This window comes from Pseudophryne corroboree, chromosome 6 (assembly GCF_028390025.1).
Source record: "Pseudophryne corroboree isolate aPseCor3 chromosome 6, aPseCor3.hap2, whole genome shotgun sequence".
Classification (NCBI taxonomy): domain Eukaryota; kingdom Metazoa; phylum Chordata; class Amphibia; order Anura; family Myobatrachidae; genus Pseudophryne; species Pseudophryne corroboree.
In genome coordinates, this window is record NC_086449.1 from 370109509 (window position 1) to 370127489 (window position 17981).

At 40.3% G+C, this 17981-nt stretch overlaps 1 long non-coding RNA gene across 1 annotated transcript in view; it reads right to left on the minus strand.

The window, feature by feature from the left end:
• Nucleotides 1-17981, minus strand: part of LOC134935289 (uncharacterized) — a 121839-nt gene that overhangs the window by 44969 nt on the left and 58889 nt on the right. Inside the window, exon 2 of the long non-coding RNA XR_010180032.1 lies at nt 5152-5293. This is a non-coding gene — a long non-coding RNA (uncharacterized LOC134935289). The remainder of the gene's footprint in view (nt 1-5151; nt 5294-17981) is intronic.

The following is a 17981-nucleotide window of genomic DNA, read 5'->3' on the forward strand; positions in this document are numbered from 1 at the left end:
TATTCAGCTGGCCCCGTCTAAAAGAGTGATTACCCACAGCCTGTCATTGAGTGCGGCGGAAGCCGTGATAACCGAGGATGCTTGGCAAAAAGGACTTACATCTCCCGGCATTTAGGTTACTGCATACTGTCGGTGAAAGATCATACTCACTGACTACGGCTTCTTCATATGCGGAATGCGGATATGGGCACAATGGCATGCAACATCAGGTGCAGTGAGTATTATATGTGAACTGGTGCAGTGAGAGAAAAAAGAATTGATTATCAGTCTCCATTTATATTTGGATCCCAGCCACCAGCCGGAATGTTGCAATTGCACTTTATAAGCAACTAATTTAGTAAAGTGACTTTTTGATACTGTTACAATAGTGACTGCTAGTGCTACCCGCTGACAAACATAATAACAGCAGCAACATAGTGACGAGCACTATTTCAGAGGGTACATCAATTGACTACATCGTGTATATTGATTTTATTGTTTTTTATTGTCTGTGTATGTGTGTATTTGTTGAAATTATTATTTTTTTAATTAAATAATGATTATTAACTTGAACTACTGGCATATCCATACCTTGATTTTTATCTACACATGCGCAACCTCCTTTGGAGGTAGCTTGGTCTATTAATGTGGAATCTGTATAGATAGGTTCTTGAGAGAGCTGCATTAAAGCCGCCATATTTACATGATAATTTAAATTTATTGCTATTGAATTTATAATTTTTTTGTTTGTGCCGTTAGGGGAATTTTTACTTTCCATTGTTTTTTCACTAGCTGCAGGTTATTAATGAACAGATGATTATTCAGCCATTTTTAACTGAACTTTGATACCACCATTGTAAAACATACCAGCTCCAGGAATTCTGAACAGAGTAAACTGTTCATAAAACTCTTTTAAACTCCTAAAGCAAGGGTGACTTATTTTAGCCCACTTACTTTACAGAGGCAGACCTTTCATAACATTATTTTTCTTTTAAAACAGTAAAGTTACTACAGTTATAATCTACCAGTTGATGGTAGTGACTGCTGTATCTTTACTTTGGCTGTATATCTATACACTCTGAGGTACCTTTATGTGGTTGTATCTATATACTGTATTTACTGTAAATGCTTGTTGCTTGAGATATGTGAAATTCAAAATACGCATGCAAAGCTGCAACTTTCGAGCGCTAAGATAATGCTTATATTATGTACCAGGCACCCTGGGCTCATTTAGAGGTGGACGCATATGTTTTTAAAGTGCATTCAAGAAAATGGCACACAAAAGCATATTTACTATATGTGCATATTTTGAGTTGAATGCATCCCTAGTAAATCTCTAATACTATTTATGCAAACTAAATTATTACCATTATCTGTTTATATCAGTATTATAGCCTTCCCCATGTTGTTTACAGACACACAAAGCGATCATCTATGAAAAGCCTTTATGTACCTAACTTTGGCATCTAGGTCTCTCTGTTTGCAGTGCCTGTAATCTGCTAGATTTTATTGCTTGACTGATACTCAGTATTTGTATTTTCCTGCTTCACTGCCTGACCTTGAAAGCAGGCCATTTTATTACACTATTCCATCTCCAGGCATTTCTATTTTCTCTACAGAGTTCAACAGCCAAAAAGCCAAAAGGCAAGATTTGACATCTAGGTAATGTGATCTTCTCTACTTGTTGTCATTTGATTGACTAGAACAAAATGTACTAAACGATACATACTGATTACAGTTAATGGTGATGATAGCCTCCGAAAGAACAGCAGGCAAGTGTAAGGAATGATTTAGTTTTCTAGAACACTAAGAAAAGTCTTATCCTTAATATCCTAGATGACCCTTATGCCCTGCCAATTTCTGTAGAAAGATATAGCCATGTACCATAATTCATCTTAAATACAGTGAATGAGTGAAAGAGATTTGGTGGCCTGGGCCCATATGATTTCTACAATAAATAACAAGACAACGTAACAATAGGATCTATCATTCATGCACAAACGAGTGCACAATGTCACTGAAAGCGGGAAAGACTTTCCTCTTACAAATATTAAAGAAAATGGAAAATAATGAAACATCAAACAGCTAGCTCAGGGTTACCAAGCCTGCGATTGCAGATGAACATCGCGACCATCGCAAATGCATGAAGGAGGTGGTATGCACCTCCTCCTGCATTTGCATTGCAAAGGATTGCATTTACAGAGCTGCCGCAAGCCCAGTTTGTCCACGAATCGGATCCATCTCGTTTGTCTGCATAAGAGTGACAGACATGCTGAAAAATCAAGTAGTATGGGTCAAAAGACAGAGGCTGGCATCAACTGCAGTAGTACAGGATATGACCTGGTCTGTAGTGATCTCTTCACTTACACTCCGACAGGTAGGTTAAAGGAACAGCCAGTTACCCTGAATGTAAGGAGAAGGTATTAGGTGACACGGCCCAGCAGCAGCACCTTCATACCTTCATTTCAAAGTGATTAAAGTCTTTTTATTTTTGGACACATAAAGTACACACATTTCACAGATCAGCATGGTGTGCATTTACGTCTGGTACCCTGTTTGGTGTTTTCACATATGACACTGATAAATATATGTTTCTCTGTATATATGTTTGAGATCAGAGTCATGGAGACAAGAGCAGTGTGATGACCAGGTTATATTTATATATATATATATATATATATATATATATATATATATTTTAAGGAGCATTTTGAATTTTTGAATTTCTTACTTTTGTTTGTCTACTGTCAAGATGTGTGTAATATATATATATATATATATATATATACACACACAGTGTGTGTGTGTGTGTGTGTGTGTGTGTGTGTGTGTGTGTGTGTGTGTGTGTATATATATATATATATATATAGAGAGAGAGAGAGAGTAAATTTATTTGAGATACACAATATAAGACACACACTGAGTTGTGCAGAGAATGTACTGTACATTATCATACCCCTACATACAATATCCTATGTTTTTCCCAGATACATACTGATGCTCATGTAGAAATGCACTTTTCAGTCCTTAGTTACATGGGGGGTTATTCCGAGTTGTTTGCTCGCAAGCTGCTTTTAGCAGCTTTGCACACGCTAAGCCGCCGCCTACTGGGAGTGAATCTTAGCTTATCAAAATTGCGAACGAAAGATTCGCAATATTGCGAAAAGACTTCTCTGTGCAGTTTCTGAGTAGCTCGAGACTTACTCTGCCAGTGCGATCAGTTCAGTGCTTGTCGTTCCTGGTTTGACGTCACAAACACACCCAGCGTTCGCCCAGACACTCCTCCGTTTCTCCAGCCACTCCCGCGTTTTTCCCAGATACGGTAGCGTTTTTTCACACACTCCCATAAAACGTCCAGTTTCCGCCCAGAAACACCCACTTCCTGTCAATCACATTACGATCACCAGAACGAAGAAAAAACCTCGTAATGCCGTGAGTAAAATTCCTAACTGCATTGCAAATTTACTTGGCCCAGTCGCACTGCGGACATTGCGCATGCGCATTAGCGACTAATCGCTCCGTTGCGAGAAAAAAATAACGAGCGAACAACTCGGAATGACCCCCATTGTATCTACATACACCTCTCAGAAGGTATATGTGTTCCAGCTCCCTCCTGCCTGGTGCAGGATTTTTGCTGATCATCAACATGGACTAAAAAAACAAAAACAAAAACGCCCCCCCCCCCCCCCCCCCTCTAAAAGTAAAACCAGCTCTAGTGCACATAGCTTATACTGGTAGCGGCAAAACAATAGCATGGAAACACACATTTTGGATTCCCACAGCACCAAGCTGTATTCCCTAGAGGTATTTTGCCCACAAAAAAAGATTAACCTCTTCAGCCCCCTGGCATCCCAATCCAATGCAAATAACTAAGACGTTCTAAAGTACTTCTGTGTTTTCCCATGGTCTGAGTAAGCCATTTGGGACTCCCTACTGTAATAAACTGAACACATATGATTGATAGCATACTGTAAGTTACATCTAGTGTATACACTTTACATGTTATGTACAGTCACAGGCATCTTAAGATGTCTGTGGATCTGCACATTACGCAAATTGTGTATCTTTTTTAAAGTAATTTACGCCCACTTTTTCATTGAAATTGCATTCACCTCTACATGAGCCCTATGCTGCTTTTGCTTCCAAAATGCTGAATCCATTTTTTGTCGGGTGAGGTTCATCAAATCGACAGTGTCTAGGTCGACAATGTTTAGGTCGACCATTATAGGTCGACAGTCACTAGGTCGACATGGATGGAAGGTCGACAGGGTTTCTAGGTCGACATGTGCTAGGTCGACAGATCTAAAGGTCGACATGAGGATTTTTTTTTTTTTTTTGTCGTTTTCTTCGTAGAATGACCGGGATCCCAAATTAGTGCACCGCGTCCCCTCGCATGGCTTGCTTCGCTCGCCATGCTTCAGTCATGGTGCCTTCGCTCCGCTACCGCTTCGCTCGGCACACTTTACCGTTCCAATCGTAGTCCACGTTGATCGTTAAGTATGAAAAAATTCAAAAAAAGAAAAAAAATGTGAAAAACTCATGTCGACCTTTAGACCTGTCGACCTAGCACATGGCGACCTAGAAACCCTGTCGACCTTCCATCCATGTCGACCTAGTGACTGTCGACCTATAGTGGTCGACCTAAACATTGTCGACCTAGACACTGTCGATCTTCAGACCGGATCCCATTTTTGTCGTATGCACATTTTTCTTTGTCATAATATAGACAACAATTTGACAGAGAGTTACTGTACAGATGGAGCCGTCCCCATCTATCCCTTTAATAGGATTAAGTGAGCCAGGGCAGTCGGATTTAATCCCTTGCTGTAATGACTTAATCCCCTGCTGTATTGTTCTCTCTGTATTGTATTGCAGCTGAGAACAATAGATGAAAGGCTTATGCTAATAAGCCTTGGTGCACCTAGGTGCAGCAGAGAAGCCTAGATGAGCGAGGCTCCATCTGTATATCCTTTCAGATAGTGCATTATAAAATACTTCTGCAAAGTAATAGAATATAGAAGAAATGTGATGGATGGCACTCAAGGATTCAATGGAAAAATTACCGGCAAAAGACCAGCAGTGTAGCTAACGTTTCAGAGCTTGCGCTCTTTTATCAAGACCTCAAGCACAAGAGTACAAAAAACATCTATATATACATAACTGTGTACTCACCCACCGTGCACAGGAATCACCGCCGTAGCCGCCCACTCCGGAGTCTAGGTGACGTCATCGGCAGCCGACGGTGCCCAGGACCCGTCACAGGGGCGTGAGGCGGGGGGAGTGAACCATCACCATGGAAACATAAACATAACGGCTGCAGAGGGGATGGAGACCAGTAAAGAGCATGATAGGATGCAGAGCATACAGCAAGAGAGCATGTACATGTAAATAACCACAATAATCCAAAAAAGGCTTTACACAAAGCAGGCTGAATAACCAATTAGCAGATATAGTGCAAACAAAAACAAATGATAATAACATTAATACATACTCTATACGATCTATACATAACTATAAATATGCTGTACTAACTAAAGCATATGCTGTGACACCTGCAATGAATAAATAACTAGAAGGCTGCCAGTGGGCAAAATGCATATATGTGTAGAAGCTGGCCCACACTGTGTATCTAACACTGTAGGGCTATAATACTACTTTGTGGAGCCTCTACCTCAACAATTCAACTATGGGCATGAATAACTAGCCCTGTGTAAAAATATAGAACTGTGGACAATCTATGTCAAGAAAAATAATAAATGTGCCCCACTAGCAGAGAGACTCTACAAATATGCAAAAGTTAGAGCAAGCCTAATCTACTATGGGCCTCCTCATTAACACCAAATATAAAGAACTAGATTTATAAAAAGCAGGTAAGTGAAAGCGATTCATTAAGTCCCAATGGATGGACAGTTTGTAACACGTGTATCCATCTTGCCTCGTTTTGTAGTAGGATACGCCCTCTATTTCCACCTCGGGGATTTGGAGGGACCCAATCAATGATGCGATACCTGACGGAAGATAGGTTATGATGCAAATCTCTAAAGTGGCGGGCCACTGGCTGATCACAATCTTTACCCTCAATCGCTGCACGTATACTGGACCTATGTTGGGTCATGCCTTCCTTCATTTGTCTGGTGGTTTTGTACACATATAATAAACTACATGGGCATTTGATGTAATACACTACAAATCTCATGGTACAGGTGACAGGATGATATATCTTGAATATTTTACCCGACCTAGGGTGTGCAAAAGTGTTACCAGTCTCCAGAAAGCTGCAGGTCGTACAGCCCAAACATCGGTAATTACGCTCCATATCTGTGCTGCATTGCAGAATTTTGCTGACCACCAGTATATATATAGCAGAACGATACAGTAGTCCATTGCTCTACCTCTGTGTCGTCAAGTAAACTATCCATCCATACCTGTGCTGCATTGTAGTTGTGCGCAGTATATAGTAGGAGGACAGTGCAGAATTTTGCCGATCACCAGTATATATATATATATAGCAGTACGGTACAGTAGGCCATTGCTCTACCTCTGTGTCATCAAGTACACTATCCATCCATACCTGTGCTGCATTGTAGTTGTGCGCAGTATATAGTAGGAGGACAGTACATAATTTTGCTGACCACCAGTATATATATAGCAGTACGGTACAGTAGACCATTGCTCTACCTCTGTGTCGTCAAGTATACAATCCATATCTGTGCTGCATTGAAGTTGTGCGCAGTATATAGTAGGAGGACAGTGCAGAATTTTGCTGACCACCAGTATATATATAGCAGTACGGTACAGTAGTCCATTGCTCTACCTCTGTGTCGTCAAGTATACAATCCATATCTGTGCTGCATTGTAGTTGTGCGCAGTATATAGTAGGAGGACAGTGCAGAATTTTGCTGACCACCAATATATATATATATATATATATATATAGCAGTACGGTACAGTAGTCCATTGCTCTACCTCTGTGTCGTCAAGTATACAATCCATACCTGTGCTGCATTGTAGTTGTGTGAAGTATATAGTAAAAGGACAGTGCAGAATTTTGCTGACCACCAGTATATATATAGTAGTACGGTACAGTAGGCCATTGCTCTACCTCTGTGTCATCAAGTATACTATCCATCCATACCTGTGTTGCATTGTAGTTGTGCGCAGTATATAGTAGGACAGTGCAGAATTTTGCTGACCACCAGTATATATATAGCAGTATGGTACAGTAGTCCATTGCTCTACCTCTGTGTCGTCAAGTATACTATCCATCCATACCTGTGCGGCATTGTAGTTGTGTGCAGTATATAGTAGGAGGACAGTGCAGAATTTTGCTGACCACCAGTGTATATATATATATATATATATATATAGTAGTACGGTACAGTAGTCCATTGCTCTACCTCTGTGTTGTCAAGTATACAATCCATATTTGTGCTGCATTGTAGTTGTGCGCAGTACAGGTTGAGTATCCCTTATCCAAAATGCTTGGGACCAGAGGTATTTTGGATATCGTATTTTTCCGTATTTTTGAATAATTGCATACCATAATGAGATATCATGGTGATGGGACCTAAATCTAAGCACAGAATGCATTTATGTTACATATATACCTTATACACACAGCCTGAAGGTAATTTTAGCCAATATTTTTTATAACTTTGTGCATTAAACAAAGTGTGTCTACATTCACACAATTCATTTATGTTTCATATACACATTATATACACAGCCTGAAGGTCATTTAATACAGTATTTTTTATAACTTTGTGTATTAAACAAAGTTTGTGCACATTGAGCCATGAAAAAACAAAGGTTTCACTATCTCACTTTCACTCAAAAAAGTCCGTATTTCGGAATATTCCGTATTTCTGAATATTTGGATATGGGATACTCAACCTGTATATAGTAGGAGGACAGTGCAGAATTTTGCCGACCACCAGTATATATATAGCAGTACGGTACAGTAGGCCATTGCTCTACATCTATGTCGTCAAGTATACTATCCATCCAAACCTGTGCTGCATTGTGGTTGTGCGCAGTATATAGTAGGAGGACAGTGCAGAATTTTGCTGACCACCAGTATATATATAGCAGTACGATACAGTAGTCCATTGCTCTACCTTTGTGTCGTCAAGTATACAATCCATATCTGTGCTGCATTGTAGTTGTGCGCAGTATATAGTAGGACAGTGCAGAATTTTGCTGACCACCAGTATATATATAGCAGTACGGTACAGTAGGCCATTGCTCTACCTCTGTGTCATCAAGTATACTATCCATATCTGTGCTGCATTGTAGTTGTGCGCAGTATATAGTAAAAGGACAGTGCAGAATTTTGCTGACCACCAGTATATATATAGCAGTACGGTACAGTAGGCCATTGCTCTACCTCTGTGTCATCAAGTATACTATCCATCCATACCCGTGCTGCATTGTAGTTGTGTGCAGTATATAGTAGGAGGACAGTACATAATTTTGCTGACCACCAGTATATATATAGCAGTACGGTACAGTAGGCCATTGCTCTACCTCTGTGTCGTCAAGTATACAATCCATATCTGTGCTGCATTGTAGTTGTGCACAGTATATAGTAGGAGGACAGTGCAGAATTTTGCTGACCACCAGTATATATATAGCAGTACGGTACAGTAGTCCATTGCTCAACCTCTGTGTCGTCAAGTATACAATCCATATCTGTGCTGCATTGTAGTTGCACGCAGTATATAGTAGGAGGACAGTGCAGAATTTTGCTGACCACCAGTATATATATATAGCAGTACGGTACAGTAGGCCATTGCTCTACCTCTGTGTCATCAAGTACACAATCCATCCATACCTGTGCTGCATTGTAGTTGTGTGCAGTATATAGTAGGAGGACAGTACATAATTTTGCTGACCACCAGTATATATATAGCAGTACGGTACAGTAGGCCATTGCTCTACCTCTGTGTCGTCAAGTATACAATCCATATCTGTGCTGCATTGTAGTTGTGCACAGTATATAGTAGGAGGACAGTGCAGAATTTTGCTGACCACCAGTATATATATAGCAGTACGGTACAGTAGTCCATTGCTCAACCTCTGTGTCGTCAAGTATACAATCCATATCTGTGCTGCATTGTAGTTGCACGCAGTATATAGTAGGAGGACAGTGCAGAATTTTGCTGACCACCAGTATATATATATATAGCAGTACGGTACAGTAGTCCATTGCTCTACCTCTGTGTCATCAAGTATACAATCCATATCTGTGCTGCATTGTAGTTGTGTGCAGTATATAGTAAAAGGAACAGTGCAGAATTTTGCTGACCACCAGTATATATATAGCAGTACGGTACAGTAGGCCATTGCTCTACCTCTGTGTCATCAAGTATACTATCCATCCATACCTGTGTTGCATTGTAGTTGTGCGCAGTATATAGTAGGACAGTGCAGAATTTTGCTGACCACCAGTATATATATATATAGCAGTATGGTACAGTAGTCCATTGCTCTACCTCTGTGTCATCAAGTATACAATCCATATCTGTGCTGCATTGTAGTTGTGCGCAGTATATAGTTGGAGGACAGTGCAGAATTTTGCTGACCACCAGTATATATATAGTAGTACGGAACAGTAGTCCATTGCTCTACCTCTGTGTCATCAAGTATACAATCCATATCTGTGCTGAATTGTAGTTGTGCGCAGTATATAGTAGAAGGACAGTGCAGAATTTTGCTGACAACCAGCATATATAGCAGTATGGTACAGTAGGCCATTGCTCTACCTCTGTGTCGTCAAGTATACTATCCATTCATACCTGTGCTGCATTGTAGTTGTGCGCAGTATATAGTAGGAGGACAGTGCAGAATTTTCCTGACCACCAGTATATTTATAGCAGTACGGTACAGTTGTCCATTGCTCTACCTCTGTGTCGTCAAGTATACAATCCATATCTGTGCTGCATTGTAGTTGTGCGCAGTATATAGTAGGAGGACAGTGCAGAATTTTGCTGACCACCAGTATATATATAGCAGTACGGTACAGTAGGCCATTGCTCTACCTCTGTGTCGTCAAGAATACAATCCATATCTATGCTGCATTGTGGTTGTGTGCAGTATATAGTAGGAGGACATTGCAGAATTTTGCTGCCCACCAGTATATATATAGCAGTACGGTACAGAAGTCCATTGCTCTACCTCTGTGTCGTCAAGTATACAATCCCTATCTGTGCTGCATTGTAGTTGTGCGCAGTATATAGTAGGAGGACAGTGCAGAATTTTGCTGACCACCAGTATATATATAGCAGTACGGTACAGTAGTCCATTGCTCTACCTGTGTGTCATCAAGTATACAATCCATATCTGTGCTGTATTGTAGTTGTGCGCAGTATATAGTAAAAGGACAGTGCAGAATTTTGCTAACCACCAGTATATATATAGCAGTACGGTACAGTAGGCCATTGCTCTACCTCTGTGTCGTCAAGTATACTATCCATATCTGTGCTGTATTGTAGTTGTGCGCAGTATATAGTAGGAGGACAGTGCAGAATTTTGCTGACCACCAGTGTATATATATATAAGTATGGTACAGTAGTCCATTGCTCTACCTCTGTGTCGTCAAGTATACAATCCATATCTGTGCTACATTGTAGTTGTGCGCAGTATATAGTAGGAGGGCAGTGCAGAATTTTGCTGACCACCAGTATATATATAGCAGTACGGTACAATAGGCCATTGCTCTACCTCTGTGTCGTCAAGTATACAATCCATATCTGTGCTGCATTGTAGTTGTGCGCAGTATATAGTAGGAGGACAGTGCAGAATTTTGCTGACCACCAGTATATATATATAGCAGTACGGTACAGTAGTCCATTGCTCTACCTCTGTGTCGTCAAGTATACAATCCATATTTGTGCTGCATTGTAGTTGTGCGCAGTACAGGTTGAGTATCCCTTATCCAAAATGCTTGGGACCAGAGGTATTTTGGATATCGGATTTTTCCTTATTTTTGAATAATTGCATACCATAATGAGATATCATGGTGATGGGACCTAAATCTAAGCACAGAATGCATTTATGTTACATATATACCTTATACACACAGCCTGTAGGTAATTTTAGCCAATATTTTTTATAACTTTGTGCATTAAACAAAGTGTGTCTACACTCACACAATTCATTTATGTTTCATATACACGTTATATACACAGCCTGAAGGTCATTTAATACAGTATTTTTAATAATTTTGTGTATTAAACAAAGTTTGTGCACATTGAGCCATGAAAAAACAAAGGTTTCACTATCTCACTTTCACTCAAAAAAGTCCGTATTTCTGAATATTTGGATATGGGATACTCAACCTGTATATAGTAGGAGGACAGTGCAGAATTTTGCCGACCACCAGTATATATATAGCAGTACGGTACAGTAGGCCATTGCTCTACCACTGTGTCGTCAAGTATACTATCCATCCAAACCTGTGCTGCATTGTGGTTGTGTGCAGTATATAGTAAAAGGACAGTGCAGAATTTTGCTGACCACCAGTATATATATAGCAGTATGGTACAGTAGTCCATTGCTCTACCTCTGTGTCGTCAATTATACTATCCATCCATACCTGTGCTGCATTGTAGTTTTGCGCAGTATACAGTAGGAGGACAGTGCAGAATTTTGCTGACCACCAGTATATATATAGAAGTACGGTACAGTAGTCCATTGCTCTACCTCTGTGTCGTCAAGTATACAATCCATACCTGTGCTGCATTGTAGTTGTGCGCAGTATATAGTAGGAGGACAGTGCAGAATTTTCCTGACCACCAGTATATATATAGCAGTACGGTACAGTAGTCCATTGCTCTACCTCTGTGTCATCTAGTATACAATCCATACATGTGCTGCATTGTAGTTGTGCGCAGTATATAGTAAAAGGACAGTGGAGAATTTTGCTGACTACCAGTATATATATATAGCAGTACAGTAAAGTAGGCCATTGCTCTACCTCTGTGTCATCAATTATACTATCCATCCATACCTTTGCTGCATTGTAGTTGTGCGCAGTATATAATAGGAGGACAGTGCAGAATTTTGCTGACCACCAGTATATATATAGCAGTATGGTACAGTAGTCCATTGCTCTACCTCTGTGTCGTCAAGTATACAATTCATATCTGTGCTGCATTGTAGTTGTGCGTAGTATATAGTAGGAGGACAGTGCATAATTTTGCTGACCACCAGTATATATATAGCAGTACGGTACAGTAGTCCATTGCTCTACCTCTGTGTCGTCAAGTATACAATTCATATCTGTGCTACATTGTAGTTGTGCGCAGTATATAGTAGGAGGACAGTGCAGAATATTGCTGACCACCAGTATATATATATAGCAGTACGGTACAGTAGGCCATTGCTCTACCTCTGTGTCGTCAAGTATACTATCCATCCATACCTGTGCTGCATTGTAGTTGTGTGCAGTATATAGTTTGAGGATAGTGCAGAATTTTGCTGACCACCAGTATATATATAGCAGTACGGTACAGTAGTCCATTGCTCTACCTCTGTGTCGTCAAGTATACAATCCATACCTGTGCTGCATTGTAGTTGTGCGCAGTATATAGTAGGAGGACAGTGCAGAATTTTCCTGACCACCAGTATATATATAGCAGTACGGTACATTAGTCCATTGCTCTACCTCTGTGTCATCTAGTATACAATCCATATCTGTGCTGCATTGTAGTTGTGCGCAGTATATAGTAAAAGGACAGTGGAGAATTTTGCTGACTACCAGTATATATATATATAGCAGTACAGTAAAGTAGGCCATTGCTCTACCTCTGTGTCATCAAGTATACTTTCCATCCATACCTTTGCTGCATTGTAGTTGTGCGCAATATATAGTAGGAGGACAGTGCAGAATTTTGCTGACCACCAGTATATATATAGCAGTATGGTACAGTAGTCCATTGCTCTACCTCTGTGTCGTCAAGTATACAATTCATATTTGTGCTGCATTGTAGTTGTGCGTAGTATATAGTAGGAGGACAGTGCATAATTTTGCTGACCACCAGTATATTTATGGCAGTACGGTACAGTAGTCCATTGCTCTACCTCTGTGTCGTCAAGTATACAATTCATATCTGTGCTACATTGTAGTTGTGCTCGGTATATAGTAGGAGGACAGTGCAGAATTTTGCTGACCACCAGTATATATATATAGCAGTACGGTACAGTAGTCCATTGCTCTACCTCTGTGTCGTCAAGTATACTATCCATCCATACCTGTACTGCATTGTAGTTGTGTGCAGTATATAGTAGGAGGATAGTGCAGAATTTTGCTGACCACCAGTATATATATAGCAGTACGGTACAGTAGTCCATTGCTCTACCTCTGTGTCTTCAAGTATACAATCCATACCTGTGCTGCATTGTAGTTGTGCGCAGTATATAGTAGGAGGACAGTGCAGAATTTTCCTGACCACCAGTATATATATAGCAGTACGGTACAGTAGTCCATTGCTCTACCTCTGTGTCATCAAGTATACAATCCATATCTGTGCTGCATTGTAGTTGTGTGCATTATATAGTAAAAGGACAGTGCAGAATTTTGCTGACCACCAGTATATATATATAGCAGTACGGTACAGTAGGCCATTGCTCTACCTCTGTGTCATCAAGTATACTATCCATCCATACCTGTGCTGCATTGTAGTTTTGCGCAGTATATAGTAGGAGGACAGTGCAGAAATTTGCTGACCACCAGTATATATATAGCAGTACGGTACAGTAGTCCATTGCTCTACCTCGGTGTCATCAAGTATACAATCCATACCTGTACTGCATTGCAGTTGTGCGCAGTATATGGTAGGAGGACAGTGCAGAATTTTCCTGACCACCAGTATATATATAGCAGTACAGTACAGTAGTCCATTGCTCTACCTCTGTGTCATCAAGTATACAATCCATATCTGTGCTGCATTGTAGTTGTGCGCAGTATATAGTAGGAGGACAGTGCAGAATTTTGCTGACCACCAGTATATATATAGCAGTACGGTACAGTAGGCCATTGCTCTACCTCTGTGTCATCAATTATACTATCCATCCATACCTGTGCTGCATTGTAGTTGTGCACAGTATATAGTAGGAGGACAGTGCAGAATTTTGCTGACCACCAGTATATATATAGTAGTACGGTACAGTAGTCCATTGCTCTACCTCTGTGTCATCAAGTATACAATCCATATATGTGCTGCATTGTAGTTGTGCGCAGTATATAGTAGGAGGACAGTGCAGAATTTTGCTGACCACCAGTATATATATATATATATATACATAGAAGAACGATACAGTAGTCCATTGCTCTACCTCTGTGTCATCAAGTATACTATCCATCCATACCTGTGCTGCATTATAGTTGTGCGCAGTATATAGTAGGAGGACAGTGCAGAATTTTGCTGACCACCAGTATATATATATAGCAGTACGGTACAGTAGGCCATTGCTCTACCTCTGTGTCATCAAGTACACTATCCATCCATACCTGTGCTGCATTGTAGTTGTGCGCAGTATATAGTAGGAGAACAGTACATAATTTTGCTGACCACCAGTATATATATAGCAGTACGGTACAGTAGGCCATTGCTCTACCTCTGTGTCGTCAAGTATACAATCCATATCTGTGCTGCATTGTAGTTGTGCACAGTATATAGTAGGAGGACAGTGCAGAATTTTGCTGACCACCAGTATATATATATATATATATATATATATAGCAGTACGGTACAGTAGTCCATTGCGCTACCTCTGTGTCGTCAAGTATACAATCCATATCTGTGCTGAATTGTAGTTGTGCGCAGTATATAGTAGAAGGACAGTGCAGAATTTTGCTGACCACCAGTATATATAGCAGTATGGTACAGTAGGCCATTGCTCTACCTCTGTGTCGTCAAGTATACTATCCATCCATACCTGTGCTGCATTGTAGTTGTGCGCAGTATATAGTAGGAGGACAGTGCAGAATTTTCCTGACCACCAGTATATATATAGTAGTACGGTACAGTTGTCCATTGCTCTACCTCTGTGTCGTCAAGTATACAATCCATATCTGTGCTGCATTGTAGTTGTGCGCAGTATATAGTAGGAGGACAGTGCAGAATTTTGCTGACCACCAGTATATATATATAGCAGTACGGTACAGTAGTCCATTGCTCTACCTCTGTGTCGTCAAGTATACAATCCATACCTGTGCTGCATTGTGGTTGTGCGCAGTATATAGTAGGAGGACAGTGCAGAATTTTGCTGACCACCAGTATATATATAGCAGTACGGTACAGTAGTCCATTGCTCTACCTGTGTGTCATCAAGTATACAATCCATATCTGTGCTGCATTGTAGTTGTGCGCAGTATATAGTAATAGGACAGTGCAGAATTTTGCTGACCACCAGTATATATATATAGCAGTACGGTACAGTAGGCCATTGCTCTACCTCTGTGTCGTCAAGTATACTATCCATACCTGTGCTGCATTGTAGTTGTGCGCAGTATATAGTAGGAGGACAGTGCAGAATTTTGCTGACCACCAGTATATATATATATATATATATAGTAGTACGGTACAGTAGTCCATTGCTCTACCTCTGTGTCATCAAGTATACAATCCATATCTGTGCTACATTGTAGTTGTGCGCAGTATATAGTAGGAGGACAGTGCAGAATTTTGCTGACCACCAGTATATATATAGCAGTACGGTACAGTAGGCCATTGCTCTACCTCTGTGTCGTCAAGTATACAATCCATATCTGTGCTGCATTGTAGTTGTGCGCAGTATATAGTAGGAGGACAGTGCAGAATTTTGCTGACCACCAGTATATATATATAGTAGTACGGTACAGTAGTCCATTGCTCAACCTCTGTGTCGTCAAGTATACAATCCATATTTGTGCTGCATTGTAGTTGTGCGCAGTAAAGGTTGAGTATCCCTTATCCAAAATGCTTGGGACCAGAGGTATTTTGGATATCAGATTTTTCTGTATTTTTGAATAATTGCATACCATAATGAGATATCATGGTGATGGGACCTAAATCTAAGCACATAATGCATTTATGTTACATATATACCTTATAAACACAGCCTGAAGGTAATTTTAGCCAATATTTTTTATAACTTTGTGCATTAAACAAAGTGTGTCTACATTCACACAATTCATTTATGTTTCATATACACTTTATATACACAGCCTGAAGGTCATTTAATAAAGTATTTTTAATAATTTTGTGTATTAAACAAAGTTTGTGCACATTGAGCCATGAAAAAACAAAGGTTTCACTATCTCACTTTCACTCCAAAAAGTCCGTATTTCGGAATATTCCGTATTTCGGAATATTTGGATATGGGATACTCAACCTGTATATAGTAGGAGGACAGTGCAGAATTTTGCCGACCACCAGTATATATATAGCAGTACGGTACAGTAGGCCATTACTCTACTTCTGTGTCGTCAAGTATACTATCCATCCAAACCTGTGCTGCATTGTGGTTGTGCGCAGTATATAGTAGGAGGACAGTGCAGAATTTTGCTGACCACCAGTATATATATAGCAGTACGGTACAGTAGTCCATTGCTCTACCTCTGTGTCGTCAAGTATACAATCCATACCTGTGCTGCATTGTAGTTGTGCGCAGTATATAGTAGGAGGACAGTGCAGAATTTTGCTGACCACCAGTATATATATATATAGCAGTACGATACAGTAGTCCATTGCTCTACCTCTGTGTCGTCAAGTATACAATCCATATCTGTGCTGCATTGTAGTTGTGCGCAGTATATAGTAAAAGGACAGTGCAGAATTTTGCTGACCACCAGTATATATATAGCAGTATGGTACAGTAGGCCATTGCTCTACCTCTGTGTCATCAAGTATACTATCCATCCATACCTGTGCTGCATTGTAGTTGTGCGCAGTATATAGTAGGAGGACAGTGCAGAATTTTGCTGACCACCAGTATATATATATAGCAGTACGGTACAGTAGTCCATTGCTCAACCTCTGTGTCGTCAAGTATACAATCCACACCTTTGCTGCATTGTAGTTGTGCGCAGTATATAGTAGGAGGACAGTGCAGAATTTTCCTGACCACCAGTATATATATAGCAGTACGGTACAGTAGTCCATTGCTCTACCTCTGTGTCATCTAGTATACAATCCATACATGTGCTGCATTGTAGTTGTGCGCAGTATATAGTAAAAGGACAGTGGAGAATTTTGCTGACTACCAGTATATATATATAGCAGTACAGTAAAGTAGGCCATTGCTCTACCTCTGTGTCATCAATTATACTATCCATCCATACCTTTGCTGCATTGTAGTTGTGCGCAGTATATAATAGGAGGACAGTGCAGAATTTTGCTGACCACCAGTATATATATAGCAGTATGGTACAGTAGTCCATTGCTCTACCTCTGTGTCGTCAAGTATACAATTCATATCTGTGCTGCATTGTAGTTGTGCGTAGTATATAGTAGGAGGACAGTGCATAATTTTGCTGACCACCAGTATATATATAGCAGTACGGTACAGTAGTCCATTGCTCTACCTCTGTGTCGTCAAGTATACAATTCATATCTGTGCTACATTGTAGTTGTGCGCAGTATATAGTAGGAGGACAGTGCAGAATATTGCTGACCACCAGTATATATATATAGCAGTACGGTACAGTAGGCCATTGCTCTACCTCTGTGTCGTCAAGTATACTATCCATCCATACCTGTGCTGCATTGTAGTTGTGTGCAGTATATAGTTTGAGGATAGTGCAGAATTTTGCTGACCACCAGTATATATATATAGCAGTACGGTACAGTAGTCCATTGCTCTACCTCTGTGTCGTCAAGTATACAATCCATACCTGTGCTGCATTGTAGTTGTGCGCAGTATATAGTAGGAGGACAGTGCAGAATTTTCCTGACCACCAGTATATATATAGCAGTACGGTACATTAGTCCATTGCTCTACCTCTGTGTCATCTAGTA